The following is a 14,179-nucleotide window of genomic DNA, read 5'->3' on the forward strand; positions in this document are numbered from 1 at the left end:
AGTTGAGCAAACAGATGAGATTTTATATTAAGAAATCCACCTAGTATATAAGCATAATAACCTACCTATTCTCACATATATATATGTGTATACATAAAATAAGTATGTGTAACTATACGTATATCTATGTAACTGAGGTTTCTTCATATTTTTCTGCTCTTTAAGATATAATGACAAGACAGCTGGGATATCCTTGAGTATCAGAAGATTTCCAGGAAAAAAACTGTAAACTTGGACACTGGTAGCAGCATACTAGAGATTAATTTGGATTTTAAATTTTAAACGTGAATGCAGCAGGTCTTTACTCGACAGAAGATGCCATTTCTAGAGCAATCCCTTTATCTTCAGCAGAAAGATGAAGATGACATAAACTCATACACGGTGATAATAGACAAAAAATCAGGTTCATTGCAGTTATGGTTTTTACTCCAGGGGCTGCTAATTCCCATCATTGCTAAAAGGCAATAACATCACATAGGCTGACCAAAGCTTGAAATCCCCAAAACAACCCTACCATGGACAAAATGCTGCTTTGGAAACTCTGTGAGATGAAGAAAACACACCAAAAAAAAAGTGTAAAATGTAAATACAGTTTCATGAGTCTGGAAAATAATGACAATATTATTTTTGCTATTGGAAAGTCCCTTATACTGCATGTTCTCTCATTTGGTTCCTATGTTTTTTCACAGTTTGACTTTTCTTACATAATCCTTCCACAAGATTCAGTGCCTACAGTAGAATAACAAGGCTTTTCTACATATTCCTCCAAGTTATTTTTCTTAGCATGTGATCAGCCTTTGAAAAACTGTCGTTGATTTGTAGCTGGTTTTGTCATCTAAACTTCTGCATTTAGAAATAGCTGTGTGAGCAGCAGGAGAATTTGTTCCCTGGCTTTGTCTCTGATTAGATTCAACTCCTGAGGCAGAGATTCTCCCTGGATGTTGCTGCGTGGGCTGAGATTTCTGAAAGAAGAGATTACCAGTTGTGATGATCTGTTCCAGAACAGGTACATTGTGATGACAAAACAAATAAGACGGTGTTTATCTGAGCCTCCTGTCACTGAAACCACTATACATGGCAAACCAGAGCCAGAATGCCATACCGGTATGAGAAAAAGGAAACAGTAATTGAATTTCTCTAGAAATAATTTTGTACTGCAATCAGGAGATACTATTCCCCATGAAGCAAAGTGATTCGAAATGTTATGTACAAATATATATAACTAAGTGTTTTGAAGTCTACCATCACTGGTAGTTCAGGAATTCACAATATCAAGAATTAAGGTCTAATTAAAAAAAAAACCAAAAAAAAAAACCAACAACAAATCAACCACCACAACAACAAAAGAAACCAAACAAAACCAAACCCATTCAAACAAGAGCAACAAAAGACCCCCAAGCAGCAAAACCCCAACATACTTCCCTGGCCCCAAAATCAACCAAACAAAATCACTAATATGAGAGTAAGTTAAGCTTCTTCCTCTTGATGTTGAAACCCACTTCTACCAAAGCCAAACCTTTAATCTCAAACAGACAGAGAAACATTTCAGTCTAAATAAAAAACCTGTTGAAACATTAGGGGTTGCAAGTCAACAACATGTCAGATAAAGCCCAAAGTTTGGCAATGAAGGTCTTCCTATTTTGAGACGTTTAAAGTGTACACTTCATGCAAAATAAAGTGTGGCTTTTAAGAGCAAGTGCATATGGTGGTGTATTTACTTGTGTAAAGAATTTTATCTTAAATTCCATTGCACTCCAACTGTCTTGCAAAACAATATTTTAAAAAGCCCCACTCCCTGCTGATCTTATTGCTGTGTGTCTACAAGAAACACAGTGTGCATGTTGTCAGTAGTTTCTCTTAACAGCATTAAATTAAAGTCTTATGCAAAGTATCAGGGAGAACTTTATTATTCTTGGTCCTTCTTAACAAAATGCCAGGTAAATCTCTTACCTTACCCTCTCTCCAGAGCCTCTGATTAGAAGCATAGACAGTTTTCTCAAGCTTGAGAAACATTTCTTAGAACAAAACCCTAAATAATTCCTCTCATCCCAAACCCCTATAAATCTGTAAACTCTTCTTCAATAATCTCTAATGCTTTGCAGACAAGGTGTGATTGATGTAAAATTTCAACTCCCACCCCTTTTTCGGGGTGTGGATGGGTAGGGGAGTGGGAAGTGGAATCTTAAAGGCATGGTGGTTGCTATTAATATAATGTCACATTACATTAAAAACCTGACAGCCTACATAGCTAACCATCAGTCCCAGTCCTGGCATTGCGCTGTGTGCTCCTCAGACTGTATCTTCCATTTACCTTTGTGAGGTAGCTTAGATGCAAGCCAGAGCATCCAAAAGGATAAAGCTGAACACTATAGAAAGTCAAGGGAGACAGGTAGTTTCTGCCTGAGGGTGATTCAAAGTTGCCTGAACTGAAATGGTATTCACAATCTTCAGAGGATTACAAGAGGAACTTTGCAAAATAAATCTACTTCCCTATCAGAGATAGAAGCTTTGCTGTCCGCCTCTTTCAGCTGTTAAACTTCCATCCTATACTAGATAACTTCTACGCAACTAGTTCAGGTTTAACAAGGCAGCAAGGCTCACCTTCAGTCACAGAAAAACATGCTGGCCATACCAATCACTCTGGAACTCTCAGAGCAGAAAAAAAATCATAGCTGAAAGACAGTTCAAGTTCTGCTCTTAACCACCTTTCCACTGTTACTTGTGGAAGAGAATAAGAAGCATTCATGATGTTGACCTCTGGATTTGGCTGGAAAATTGCTGGTTAAAGGTCTCAGGATGAAATCACCTGATGTTTTTCTCTTTTTATTTTTAATTTTTTTCCTCCTGTTTCTGAGAAGCCAATACCTGTTGAGCAGTCATGCTGGCTTGGTTCCACCTGCTTGCAGCTCCAGGACTTCCTAAATGTAGCAGTAGTAGACACCAGATAAAAAATTAGCTCTAATATACAACAGAAAGTGAATATACATAAATGTTTTATGAAGCATAAAAATATGAAACACAGCTTTTTTGCATCAAAGCTTCTTCTCAAAAAAAGTATCTTTGCATCAACTTTCAAATGTGAGCTTCACATTAAAAGTAGATTTGGCCCTTTGCATCTACTCTGGATAGGATAGAAATGATGCTTCAAGCTCAAAGCCTGTGCGTCCTGAGCAATGACTATTTAGAATTTCGACTATAAAGAATGCATCTTCATTTTATTAATGGACTCCTTTGACTGGTATTTGTATAAACTGTTACATGGTTTAGGTTTCTTTCCTGAGTAGTGACTGGCTAGTCTTCCCTTTTTGAAGTAATTTTTAAATAAAATAATAGATTGACAAGATGGTAAAAAAATTTTACTACCATCATTCTAGCAATTCACTAGTGTGCTCATTTCTACTATTATATTTTGGGAGCAGCTGTTGGAAGTAATGGAACTATTCTGGCATAGAACTGAATTGCCAAATGAGACTCTTCCAACTATAACTGTACGCCAGAGAAATCTTAAAGTGTTCTACTGAAAAACCATTGGCAAAATACAGACAATATTTTTCCTGAAAAACTTGTTTAATTGATATTTAATATTTCACTGCTTGTTTCCTCTATTAAGGTCTTAAAAAAGGTTAACTTTAGATAATCTGTAATTTTTACAATTTTCAGTTTCTGAGACTGAATGCACAAAAATATCTATTTAAATGTAGATCAACCTTTTTTCCTTTTTCTCCCCGTCCGCCACCCTCACAAATGCAGATAATACATATGAAAGTGGGATCTCTATTACACATTCAGTAATAGAATACTAGTTCTTTATCAATTCCTGACTTTTTGTTGAGCCTTGTGACTCTTTTAAAAAGTTATCCAGATCTCATGAAAGTCTGCTGCTGAAAAAGAATGCATCAAAATTTTTAGTAAGTTGTTCAAATTATTTACTTATAATACTAATTTTATACTTCGTCTGAACCACACTAACTGGGCTGTATTTTTGGATTTGAAAATATGCAAATCTTTTTTGGGATTTATTCTTGAACTTTTTTATATTTAATGTGCTCTTTTTTAGACCAAGAGTGTTTTTGTCAGGTGTTATACTTGCTTTTAACAAAACTCTCTTCCAGTTTTGGTGACTGGTAGCTTAACATAGATGCAAAAATATGTAATATACAGCACACTTTTCTTTTCACATGCAAAATTCCTCTAGGCAAACTAAGCGGCTTGTCTGACTCTGTACCAAAAAAAAATGGAGGGCTGTAGCTACATGGTTCACTGCTTGTTTTTTGCATCCATGGATCATACATACTGCAAAAGTCATGACATATTAAAGCCTTCTAATTGCAACTTACTATGAGTCACCATTAGGCGTTGGCTTGGGCGAAATGGCACTGGCTTACGTCATCAAAAATGTACCATCGTGTATTATGTACTTATTCAGATGTAATAATTAGCTGACATTAATGCAGTGTGCATTTTGGATTTTGTAGCAAAGGTTATTCAAGACAGCAAATCTGAAAAGTATGTTTCTTTTTATTAGTGCTCCTGGCATGTTGCATTTTATTAAATTAGCTCAACAAAAATAATACCATCATAAAACTCAGGCATAGTCTATCCTTTGACTGTGACTTCAAGAACTAGTGGCAAATGCAAGGAATCCTGCAATTCCTCTTAAAAGGAATCCTGTGGCATAACCTCTGGAGAATTATAGTAAAATATCAATGACAGACCAATAGTTTTAGATGAAATATCTTTGATCATTTCCCCAAATGTGGCAAATATACTGTGCATCTTCCAGGAAACCTAGTCTCCACTACCCCAAATTTCCCTGCAAATGAGAATGAAAATAACTTGATCAATGGCAGTGAGAGGGAGGGACAACTTTCAATAACCATTAGAAACATTATACCAGACCTGTAGAGGCACTAAGTTTTAACAGAACTCTCCTTTGAGAATACTCATACTCCCTGAATATTGTTTATTTCAGCTCCTGCTTTTATGCATCCTTAAAAACTGCATATCACCTCTACCCCATGGAAGTAGGCCCATGACATATGGCATCCCATCCCATGCTCTTTCCTTTCGATTGCTACTCAGTCACCAAGTACATTTCATTACAGTGAGAACCTTTCTTCTTATAGATATGTCCATTTTTTTTATGTCTTGGCACAATAATCATCTTCAAAATCGAAACCATTGCATGATTCACTGGCTAACAGATGCACTATCCACACCTACATCATACAAGGTACTTCTGCAAATATGCCAAGTACTGCTAGATTTCTTGGCCTTCTTCCCATTCAAAGACAAGACACACTTGGGACCCTTAATTTTCTTAAAAAGTAAAACAAAGTTCTTCAGAAGTAAAATACAGAGTCATTGTGAGCATTAGCAGAAATGTTGAATCTCATTTATATGAGAAATAGAATCTCAAAGAAGCTGACTGAACAAAACATGTCATTTTAATTTCCTTCTTGAGTTTCAGTGCTTGTCTTTATGATATTCATTTTTTCAGTAGGAGCACAAACTTCAGCTTCAGAAGCTATTTTTTTTAACAGCATGTTTGTTCATTTGGCTATTTCCAAATGAACCCAGTTTTCAGTCCCTTTGGAGTTCTAGGACTCTTCTGTTTACAAAACAACTTTGGAATAGATAGAAAATTAAATTAGTGGACACTAGCTACTCTACTTTAGTACCACCCTGACCTTTTCTGAGTAGCTAGAAGCATGAGACATCCCTGAGAAAACATGGTTTACATGATTAATCTTTTCCTATCAACAGGCAGTAGAACCTTAGGGAGGACAATGTGAAGTTGTCATTGACAGTTCTCCAAAACCACCATCTCAATGTTCAGTGGCAGCCAAAATAATCAACCAAATGTCGGACAGCATCAGAAAAACTACGGACAGCAATAGAAGAAGCATCTTGTACATCTCAAGTACTGGCTGCTGTCCTTGTGCCTGTATTTCATGAAGGTTATAACAGATTTAGTGAATTCACAGAGAAAATTAGATAAAATTGACTAAAGGGATGGACTACACACCCATCAAGGGCAACAATTCTGGTAAGCATCAGTTTGGAGAGTGTGAATGTGATCAAAGTGCACAAAATCATGAAGGCAGTATATGAGAATAATGCAAAATTATTGTTGACAGAATGCTGCTATCATAGCAAGTAGTCACAGAAACTAGTAGGAATTTTTCTTAAATAATAACTGCTATCTTTGGATGGTGTGATTTCAGGGTAAAAAACCCAACGAAGTGTGTGAGGACAAAATAGGATGCTATTAAAAGTCATTCAAATGAAGAAAAAAATTCTTTTAATATTTTTAGTGATTGGGAAGAGTGTGAAAACTACAGAGCTTTAAGAATATCTGAGATTCAGAGATAACTGATGACAGAAATAGCACACACAGTTGATTCTACTTCAAGACAAAGGAACAAGCTGAATGATATCCTGAGGATTTACTCAGACCTATTATCCTATTATTCCCTAGATAATTAATTTAGCTAATGCAGACCTTATGAGTACTTCATTCGGGTTCTTTCATTGCAGTTGCACACACAGAAATTATTTAGTAAGTATTGGCCATCAATGACCAAAGCAAAACTTTGTCAGACTAACACAGTTTCACAGCAATGGTATATGCTGTATTAGTATATGAACATTAGGGTTACCTAAGCCTATTTAACTCACTAAAGTATTATGATTAATTTCCATTAATAGGACCTGACTAGTTTAACGTCTAGTTTAATATCTAAGCAAATCTGAAGATTCAGCTAAAGTAACCAGGTGGCTGTTCTCTGCTGGTCCAGGAGAGGGAGGTTAGAATTCCTTCTTTTTATTTTTCAAAGAACTAGTGAAACTGCCAAGGCCATAAGGTATATAGTCTGGCATTAAAAGGTTAGTATGTATCAATTTTTTTCTATAAATGTGAGAAAATCAGATACAGTATTTCCTAATATCAGTTAAAGAAAAAGAAACTAAAATTACACGAAACTTAATTATTTGACACTCTTAAATTCTATATGATGTGAATGCAACACAATAGCTTTTCTTCTGTTATTTTGTTTTTAAAGATTTTTTTCTGCATGAGAAAATGCATCCTGTATATGTGGCAGGCAGATCTCAAGCTTCTGTATGAAAGCTGAAATAATTTGTTGACCATATTTGACTCTTTACATCTTTAACAGTATATTTCATGGATTCTTTTCAAGTATTTCAGCAATGCTAAAATATTGTTTGAATTTGCTGTGGAATAGCAGTGCCTGTTTAATCTTTTGTTCAAAAATCCATCTGATTGCTGGCATATTCAGGAATGTGCAGAGGCAGAGAGCATTATTCCATGGAATGGCAGTGCAGTTACCAGAAATTGTATTCTTGTTCTAAGTATGTGACAACATGAAAAAATAAGAGATTTCTTTCATATGATGAATACCATTAAATAACATATTTAAATATTGGTTTACTGCTGGCATTTGTAATAATAAGCAATCAGCTACACAATAGAAAAAAATGCAAACACAGATTTTCTAAACGATACACACTCAATCTATATTTTCTAGGTTGCTGTAATGGATATAAATATATGTATATATTGAATAGTTCCAGGGTTTTTTCAGACACTAGAGTGCATAGGAAGAGTTGTAAGTTGAGAAGCAGGTAGAAAAGAAGCAGATTTTTCACAGCCTGCAAAGTCTTGCTCTAATTTTGTAAGCATGTCAATAGCCCTGCTGAAATCACACGTGAGACTATTCACACATGTAAAGCTACTTGCAAATGTAAATATTTGTTCAAAGAGACAGGGAATTGCTCTAGGTAAGTATTCTTCATGTAAACAAGGCTGATAAGAAATGCCGGTGTTAGGAGTCTTCTGTAAATAGCAAAGAGACTTAGGATGTCCCCATTGCCAATATCAGTAAACCTCCTTTAGCCTTTTCAGTACTGAAGGATCTACAAAAAGACAATATTGTGATAGTTCCTTTAACATAATAGAGGCCATTGCTTATTTGATCAAATCGAACTTTGTTGCCATTTTTTTCTATTTTTTTTTTTCTCTTTTGACTGCCTTTAGTAGTCTAATCAAGATAAGATTCTAGTTGGCAGTAAAATGTTGATGCTTCCAGAAACTGCTTCTTCATGCCTAAATATATTGCAATGTAGTGATAGTCTAACCATGCCTCTTAGCCTTTTCTCTTTTTTTTTAAGCTTTCTGACACATGCAGCAACATGTGCAAATTCATGAACAATTTCTCTGCCATCCTTTCAGCTGACAAATTCAGTTAAGAATCACACAGTAGGGCAAAATGTTGTTCTGTGTAGTAAGAGTGTTTTTTTCTCGCCACTGAGAAAATAGGAACTTGCATCTGTCTAGGTTATTCTGCATTATTTTTATCAGCACATATCAAAGGGTTCTTATCAAAACTGAATATCTTTACTTCACTATCATTCACATCAATGAGGAGAAAAACGTGAATTTTGAAGGCATCAGGTCTCATAAAGTAGTTTTCTCTCTGGAGAGCCACATGGAATAATTCCAAGACCAAATATGCCTCTTTTTAATTAGGTAAGGTCCCAGATATTATATTTCTATCATGTTTTGTCAGAATGCTGGCTTCTGTGCCTGAATGTCTTTGCCACAAAAAATATACTTTTGTGTAGACAGGATTGTCAGTAGGGACTGCTTTAGCTGCAAAATGAGAAATGGCCTTACCTAGTCCCCTGGAGAATGAATAATATACTCTTCAAGATGTCATTTGCTCTTCCAAGAAGGCTTCCTAATCTGAATGAGATGCTTTCGTCTCTTAGAATTTCTGCATATAAAGAATCAGAAAGAAAAGTGTGATGTGCCTTCCTTTTGTATATTTCAAAGGCAAGATTGCTAAGAAAATATTAAAACTGAGTAGCTTTTTCAGTGACTTACTGCAGTTATATGTCTCTGCAACAGAATTTGGGTCAGTTATGAAACAGGTCTTAATGATTCTTCAGAACTTGCTTAGTATTTTTGAAAGATGGTTATGCTGCTGTACATAAGACCATGAGAAAAGTCCAGCTGGGTCCTGGGATTCTGCCCTATAATCTTGTTCCTGAGAGGAAATATGTAAAGAGAGAAAAGTTAGGCTAAGATCACACGATACCTTCCATCATGCTCTCACAGTCTCCAGAAGTTTCATCTTCCTGTGTCAGGTATGGCAGGATTTGGTAATTCTCAATAGATTCTCTGCCATGTATTTGTCCCATTTCCTCTTGAAGCTACACTGTTTTTCACATCTGTAGTATTTTTTGGTGTAGGGTTGCATAGATCTGGAATCTGTTCGGTACATATTTCAGTGTTCATAACGGAATACAGAGATAAAATATTAACTGCCTCTCAGAATGTCTAAACAACAAAAGGGAAATAAAAGAGGTGTTTTAACATCTTTACAGATCTCTGAACTAGCAGCAGTATCATAGCAGGTGTAGCATCCTGTTTAAGGAATTTTATTTTGCCTGTCTTCTGGTCAGGAAAGTTAGTAAATGCTTCTGCAGTTATAACTGAATTTATAATCTTTAGCAAAAAAGTAGTATCTTCTTCACTAGTCCTTTACTGGTACCAGATTACTCCTTTGGAAAGCCTTAAGGCATTTATATTAAGCATCATGTATTAAAAGTTTATTTGAGTCAAATCCCTTCCTTTGTATTTATTATTTGTATATAAATATACAGTCATTGCAGAAATATCTGTGTTATTAAAATCAACCAGTTGGGCACAGGGAAATTGACTAAGACTCCTTCTTCATGGAAAAATTGAACTAAGTTGACAAAGCACAAACAAGTAAGAAGAGATTTGAATTCATCTCAAATGTCTCCATTTAGCATCATATGAAAAGCTGATAAAGTCATACAGAAGCATCAAGTACAATTCTTGTCCCAGTACTAATGCTGAAGGAACCTTATAAATTCTTGCTGTATATCCTGTGGCATATCAACATGCTATTTTAGAATTTTTATGGATGTGTGTTTGTGTGTATGTGGTTAAGTAATATCTGGCAGCAAGGGTTTGGCACGAACAGGCAAGTTAGCTGTTGAGTAACTACTCACAGATAACTAGATACTCTTAAAAGCCTTCTGGTTGTATTTATAAGTTTTTGGCCCAAAGACACCATTAGAGCCTGCCTCTTGAGCATTGGAGGTCGTAGAACTGCTCCAAGTCATTCTCAGAGAAAGGAAAGTGGATAACAGCTGAAAGGAAATTAAAGGAAATTCAGAAAATGCTCCATCTTCAGTTTAAAAGCTCACATTACAGAAAATCCACAAAGACTTTTGCAAATTATTTCAAGCAATACTATGTTTTCAGTCAAACCAACACTTTTTCTAATTCTAAATTTGTTCAGCATTTACTTCTAGTTTTTTTCTTTCTATTTCTTTGCCTGGTAAATGACAGAACTTTTCACACCTAACCATTGTCTTAACTGAAGATGGGAACAGAGGAAAATGAATATGGTTTTTTTGTTTAAAAAGAGGAAGGATTTTTCTAAAAAAAAATTAACACATTAGGTGTCATGTAGAATGGTGCTAGAAACTGTAAACATGGAACATTTGTGATTATGATTATAATGTGCAAAAGAAGCAGAAATGTTCATTTATCTTCTTCCTAAATATTTAGTACCTTATCATACAACATGATGCAGACTACCTTGATGCCTTGTCAGGGCTACCTAAAAACAGAGGCTAGACAAAACTGAGAGGATAAAAGCCCCTTGTCAGGGCTACCTAAAAACAGAGGCTAGACAAAACTGAGAGGATAAAAGCGGGTATTCATTGAAGGGCCTTCAATAAGGTACACTATGAGTAGGCAGAGCCCTACAGCTACACCCAAAATGGACAAGAGGTCACGAGTTATCCATACTTTTATCAGTTTGGTCCATTTGCACATCGGGGTTAACCTTCCAATTACAATTTCAGATAATGGCGTCATTACCCCAAGTCTGCTCCCCCTTTTTAGAGGCTTTGTTTACATATTTCAGGGCATGAGTCAACAAGGTGTCCTTGAGTCTCAGGCCCGGAGAGGATTTGTTGTGTCTAACCAGAATGGGAGAACAGGAGCTAACAGGCTATATGGAGTTTTAGAGTTACACACTGAAGCAGTACAGGATCTGAAAAACATAAAAGCCAAAATCATAAGGCATCAACCTCACTCTGGTACACTGTCACTCATTCTATTCCCAGGTGAAGGAAGTTCCTCTGGGAACAGGAACCTCCACCCCTAACCATAGGATAATGAATTCTAATCAAACTCAGCTTCAGAAAATAATTTTTCTGAACCTGTAGGTGGGGGTAGAGCTTGTTTATCTGCATTATCTCTGCATTGAAGATTTCAGATAAGAGCATAAAAATCAGCTGTAGAGGTGAAAAAATCCCTGATCACTCTTGGAGAAAGGTTAAGATATAAAAATTTCATTAAGATTGATTTTGGACTTCAGTAGTCTTTGAGTTAATTAATTAAAAGCAGAAACAGATGAAAGATAATATATATTAATATTTATACCTAATCAGAAAGAACTTCTTCTGTCAACGTAAGAGGATGAACCAGGGAGACCTTTAGTAAAGCATGTGACTTGGCCTTCAGGCCCTTTTGCAGCACTTCTTCCAACAGTTCTGGCTGCGAGAAGGAGTGCCTTTCAGGCTAAGAGCATCAGCAGCATTTACATGCTGTTATTACTGCATGCCCTGCTTTTGCAATGATCCTCATCTTCATTAGGAATGCTCTGCTGTACTGAACTTCTACCAGCTACACAGTGATAATAGCCTCAGCTTGGAGTGGCATGAAAATAGATGACCTCTAGTATCAGTGATTACAATGAACACATGCATGGTCTGAAATTACTCCCATCATATTTCACATCCTATTATATACATTGAAATTGGAACAGGCTCAGTACAGCAATGTTTATGTAATCAAACTCAGTGAATAGGAATAGAGAGCACAATTGAATTCAGGAAATGTTGGCAGGCATCCTCAAACCTCACCTATTTTTGTGTGTCCTTGGTCTTTAGAGACATATGAGATTGTATGCCTGTCGTTCACTGTTGAGAGTATTTATCTCCACAGCTGATGATAAGCTGTAATTTCCATGGCTAAGACAATCTGAACCACAACATTCTTTTGCATATCATTATCGAAAACTACATAATATTTTTTCTCCTAAGAATTCCCTTTGTTTCAATAGTACTAAGGTCTGTGTATATCAAAATTTTTTTCAGTAAATTATTCAATTTACAAGTTAGATAAATTTGATTTTACTGTAACTCTAATTTCAAATCTAATTATATTTATACAATAGTTGTAGATCTCGAGGTTCACAGTAGGCAGTCTACAGTAAATAGAGACACAATTGTTTTATGGATTTATATTGTTTTCCTTATCCTACCATGACATTTTGATTTTTATCAATAAACATTACATACTTTCAGCAAGGAAAGCATATCCAAGGAAGACTGAAAGCTTGAGGCATTTTCAAAGGATGCTTCCTTCATAAGAGATTTGAAGGAACAAGAAGGATATAAAAAAATGTCATGAGGACCTGGAAAACAGGCAGATCTAAGGGATAGAAGAATCTCTACCTAAATGTAGGACATTTAGAGAATTGGTTACTTGCTGCACAGAGGTGAGGGACTGCCAAAGAAGGGGGTTGTAACATGGAGAATAGGACCCTCTGTGTACTTCTGCTCAAAAGTCTTTGCCCCTTGTTCATCTGTTTTCTGTCTCACTGCTCAGTGAAGAACAAACCTGTAGATGACTAGCATGTATTAGCCACAGTGTAGGGTTTTTATGTTTTCTTAAGGTATGATTTTGTTTGAGGAATGGTGCTTGTTTCATCTAAAGAACACAGTTTTTAAACCTGCCACATTCAAGTATTTGAATTAATCATTTCTCATCTGGACAAAGAAACGCTGTTTGATGCTCCATAAACATATCCAGTGCAAAATACTGCTCAAAAGAAAATTTATTTCCTTGTCAGGCTTTTGTATGTGTCCCAAGAGGTCATAGTTGTTCTGTGCCTGTGTGCATGTGTGTGTTTAACCACAAATAAAAAATTTCCTAGACATATGTAGTGGCCATAAACATGCCTTTGCTCTCAGCCTCTACATGTTCACTCTTCCTTGTATGAAATATGAATTAATCCTCTCCTCTCTTGTCAGATTGCTGGTGGTTTCTTACCTCTTTTGATTCACAAGGTCTATCGGGTCACCTTTTGAAACAACGATGAATCTTTCTAGGTAACAATCCACGTTCCCTTAAAAATCACATCTGCTGTCTGACGCTAGGTGGCACTCTGCTGCCTTTATCATTTCCATATTCTGCTGTCATGACAGTTTTAAGCTGATATAACTATGCTAACATTAATGGAGTTGCTCCTGGTTTATGCTTGAGTAAGTAACAACAGACATAGACCAAATTTATTTAAAAGACATAAATAACAGAAAACAGTTTATACTATTGTTTTTAACAAAATGCTGATTTGAGTAGTCAAACTGGGATTATTACATTAGGAGGTGGCACTTTTAGACCAGTGTAACCAACTTGACTCTGAAGTTAGCTCCTTCCTTGGAAGTAACTCAATGAACTGAAGAATCAAAACTCAAGTTTATAATTCAGATTTATTAAGTGTTCTCAGAAGTCTAACAGGAGAAGATGAATGACCATTTTAAAATAGTAAAACTGTATTAGAAACACTGGGACTTTTTCTGTTAAACTAAGTAGGTTCCATAAAAGAGTTTTCTATTTTCTATTAGACACATATGAACACTTAAAGTATACAGAAGGATTGTTTTTAAAATTCTATACTTTATGGTATCAGAAAAAATGTCATTGTAATTCACATAGACACAATTTCTCCAGAGCTTTCTTGCAGAGACTACCTCTAGTTAGTGCAAAATAAAACTGTTCTCCTCATCCACATCTTAGAAATTGCCAATAATGTAGGGAAATGCTTTGGGTTTTTTTTTTTCCCCTAGTACTAACTAAATATTGTGATGCTTGATATAAAGTTTGGGTTTGACTGAAGCTTATTAAAGGAAAGGAGAATATTTCCAACGTAAGGGGCAAACGAGGAGAAACGAAAGACTAACAAAACAGACTCAATTTTCTTCTGTGAACTGATACAGAGATAGAATTGGAGATAACCACAGCAACAGCAAAAACTTATCAGAA

At 35.8% G+C, this 14,179-nt stretch overlaps 1 long non-coding RNA gene across 1 annotated transcript in view; it reads left to right on the plus strand.

Annotated features, from left to right (window-relative positions):
- Positions 1-14,179, plus strand: part of LOC125318441 — a 54,129-nt gene that overhangs the window by 24,538 nt on the left and 15,412 nt on the right. Inside the window, exon 5 of the long non-coding RNA XR_007200357.1 lies at positions 908-1,006. This is a non-coding gene — a long non-coding RNA (uncharacterized LOC125318441). The remainder of the gene's footprint in view (positions 1-907; positions 1,007-14,179) is intronic.

This window comes from Corvus hawaiiensis, chromosome 30 (genome assembly GCF_020740725.1).
Source record: "Corvus hawaiiensis isolate bCorHaw1 chromosome 30, bCorHaw1.pri.cur, whole genome shotgun sequence".
Classification (NCBI taxonomy): Eukaryota; Metazoa; Chordata; class Aves; order Passeriformes; family Corvidae; genus Corvus; species Corvus hawaiiensis.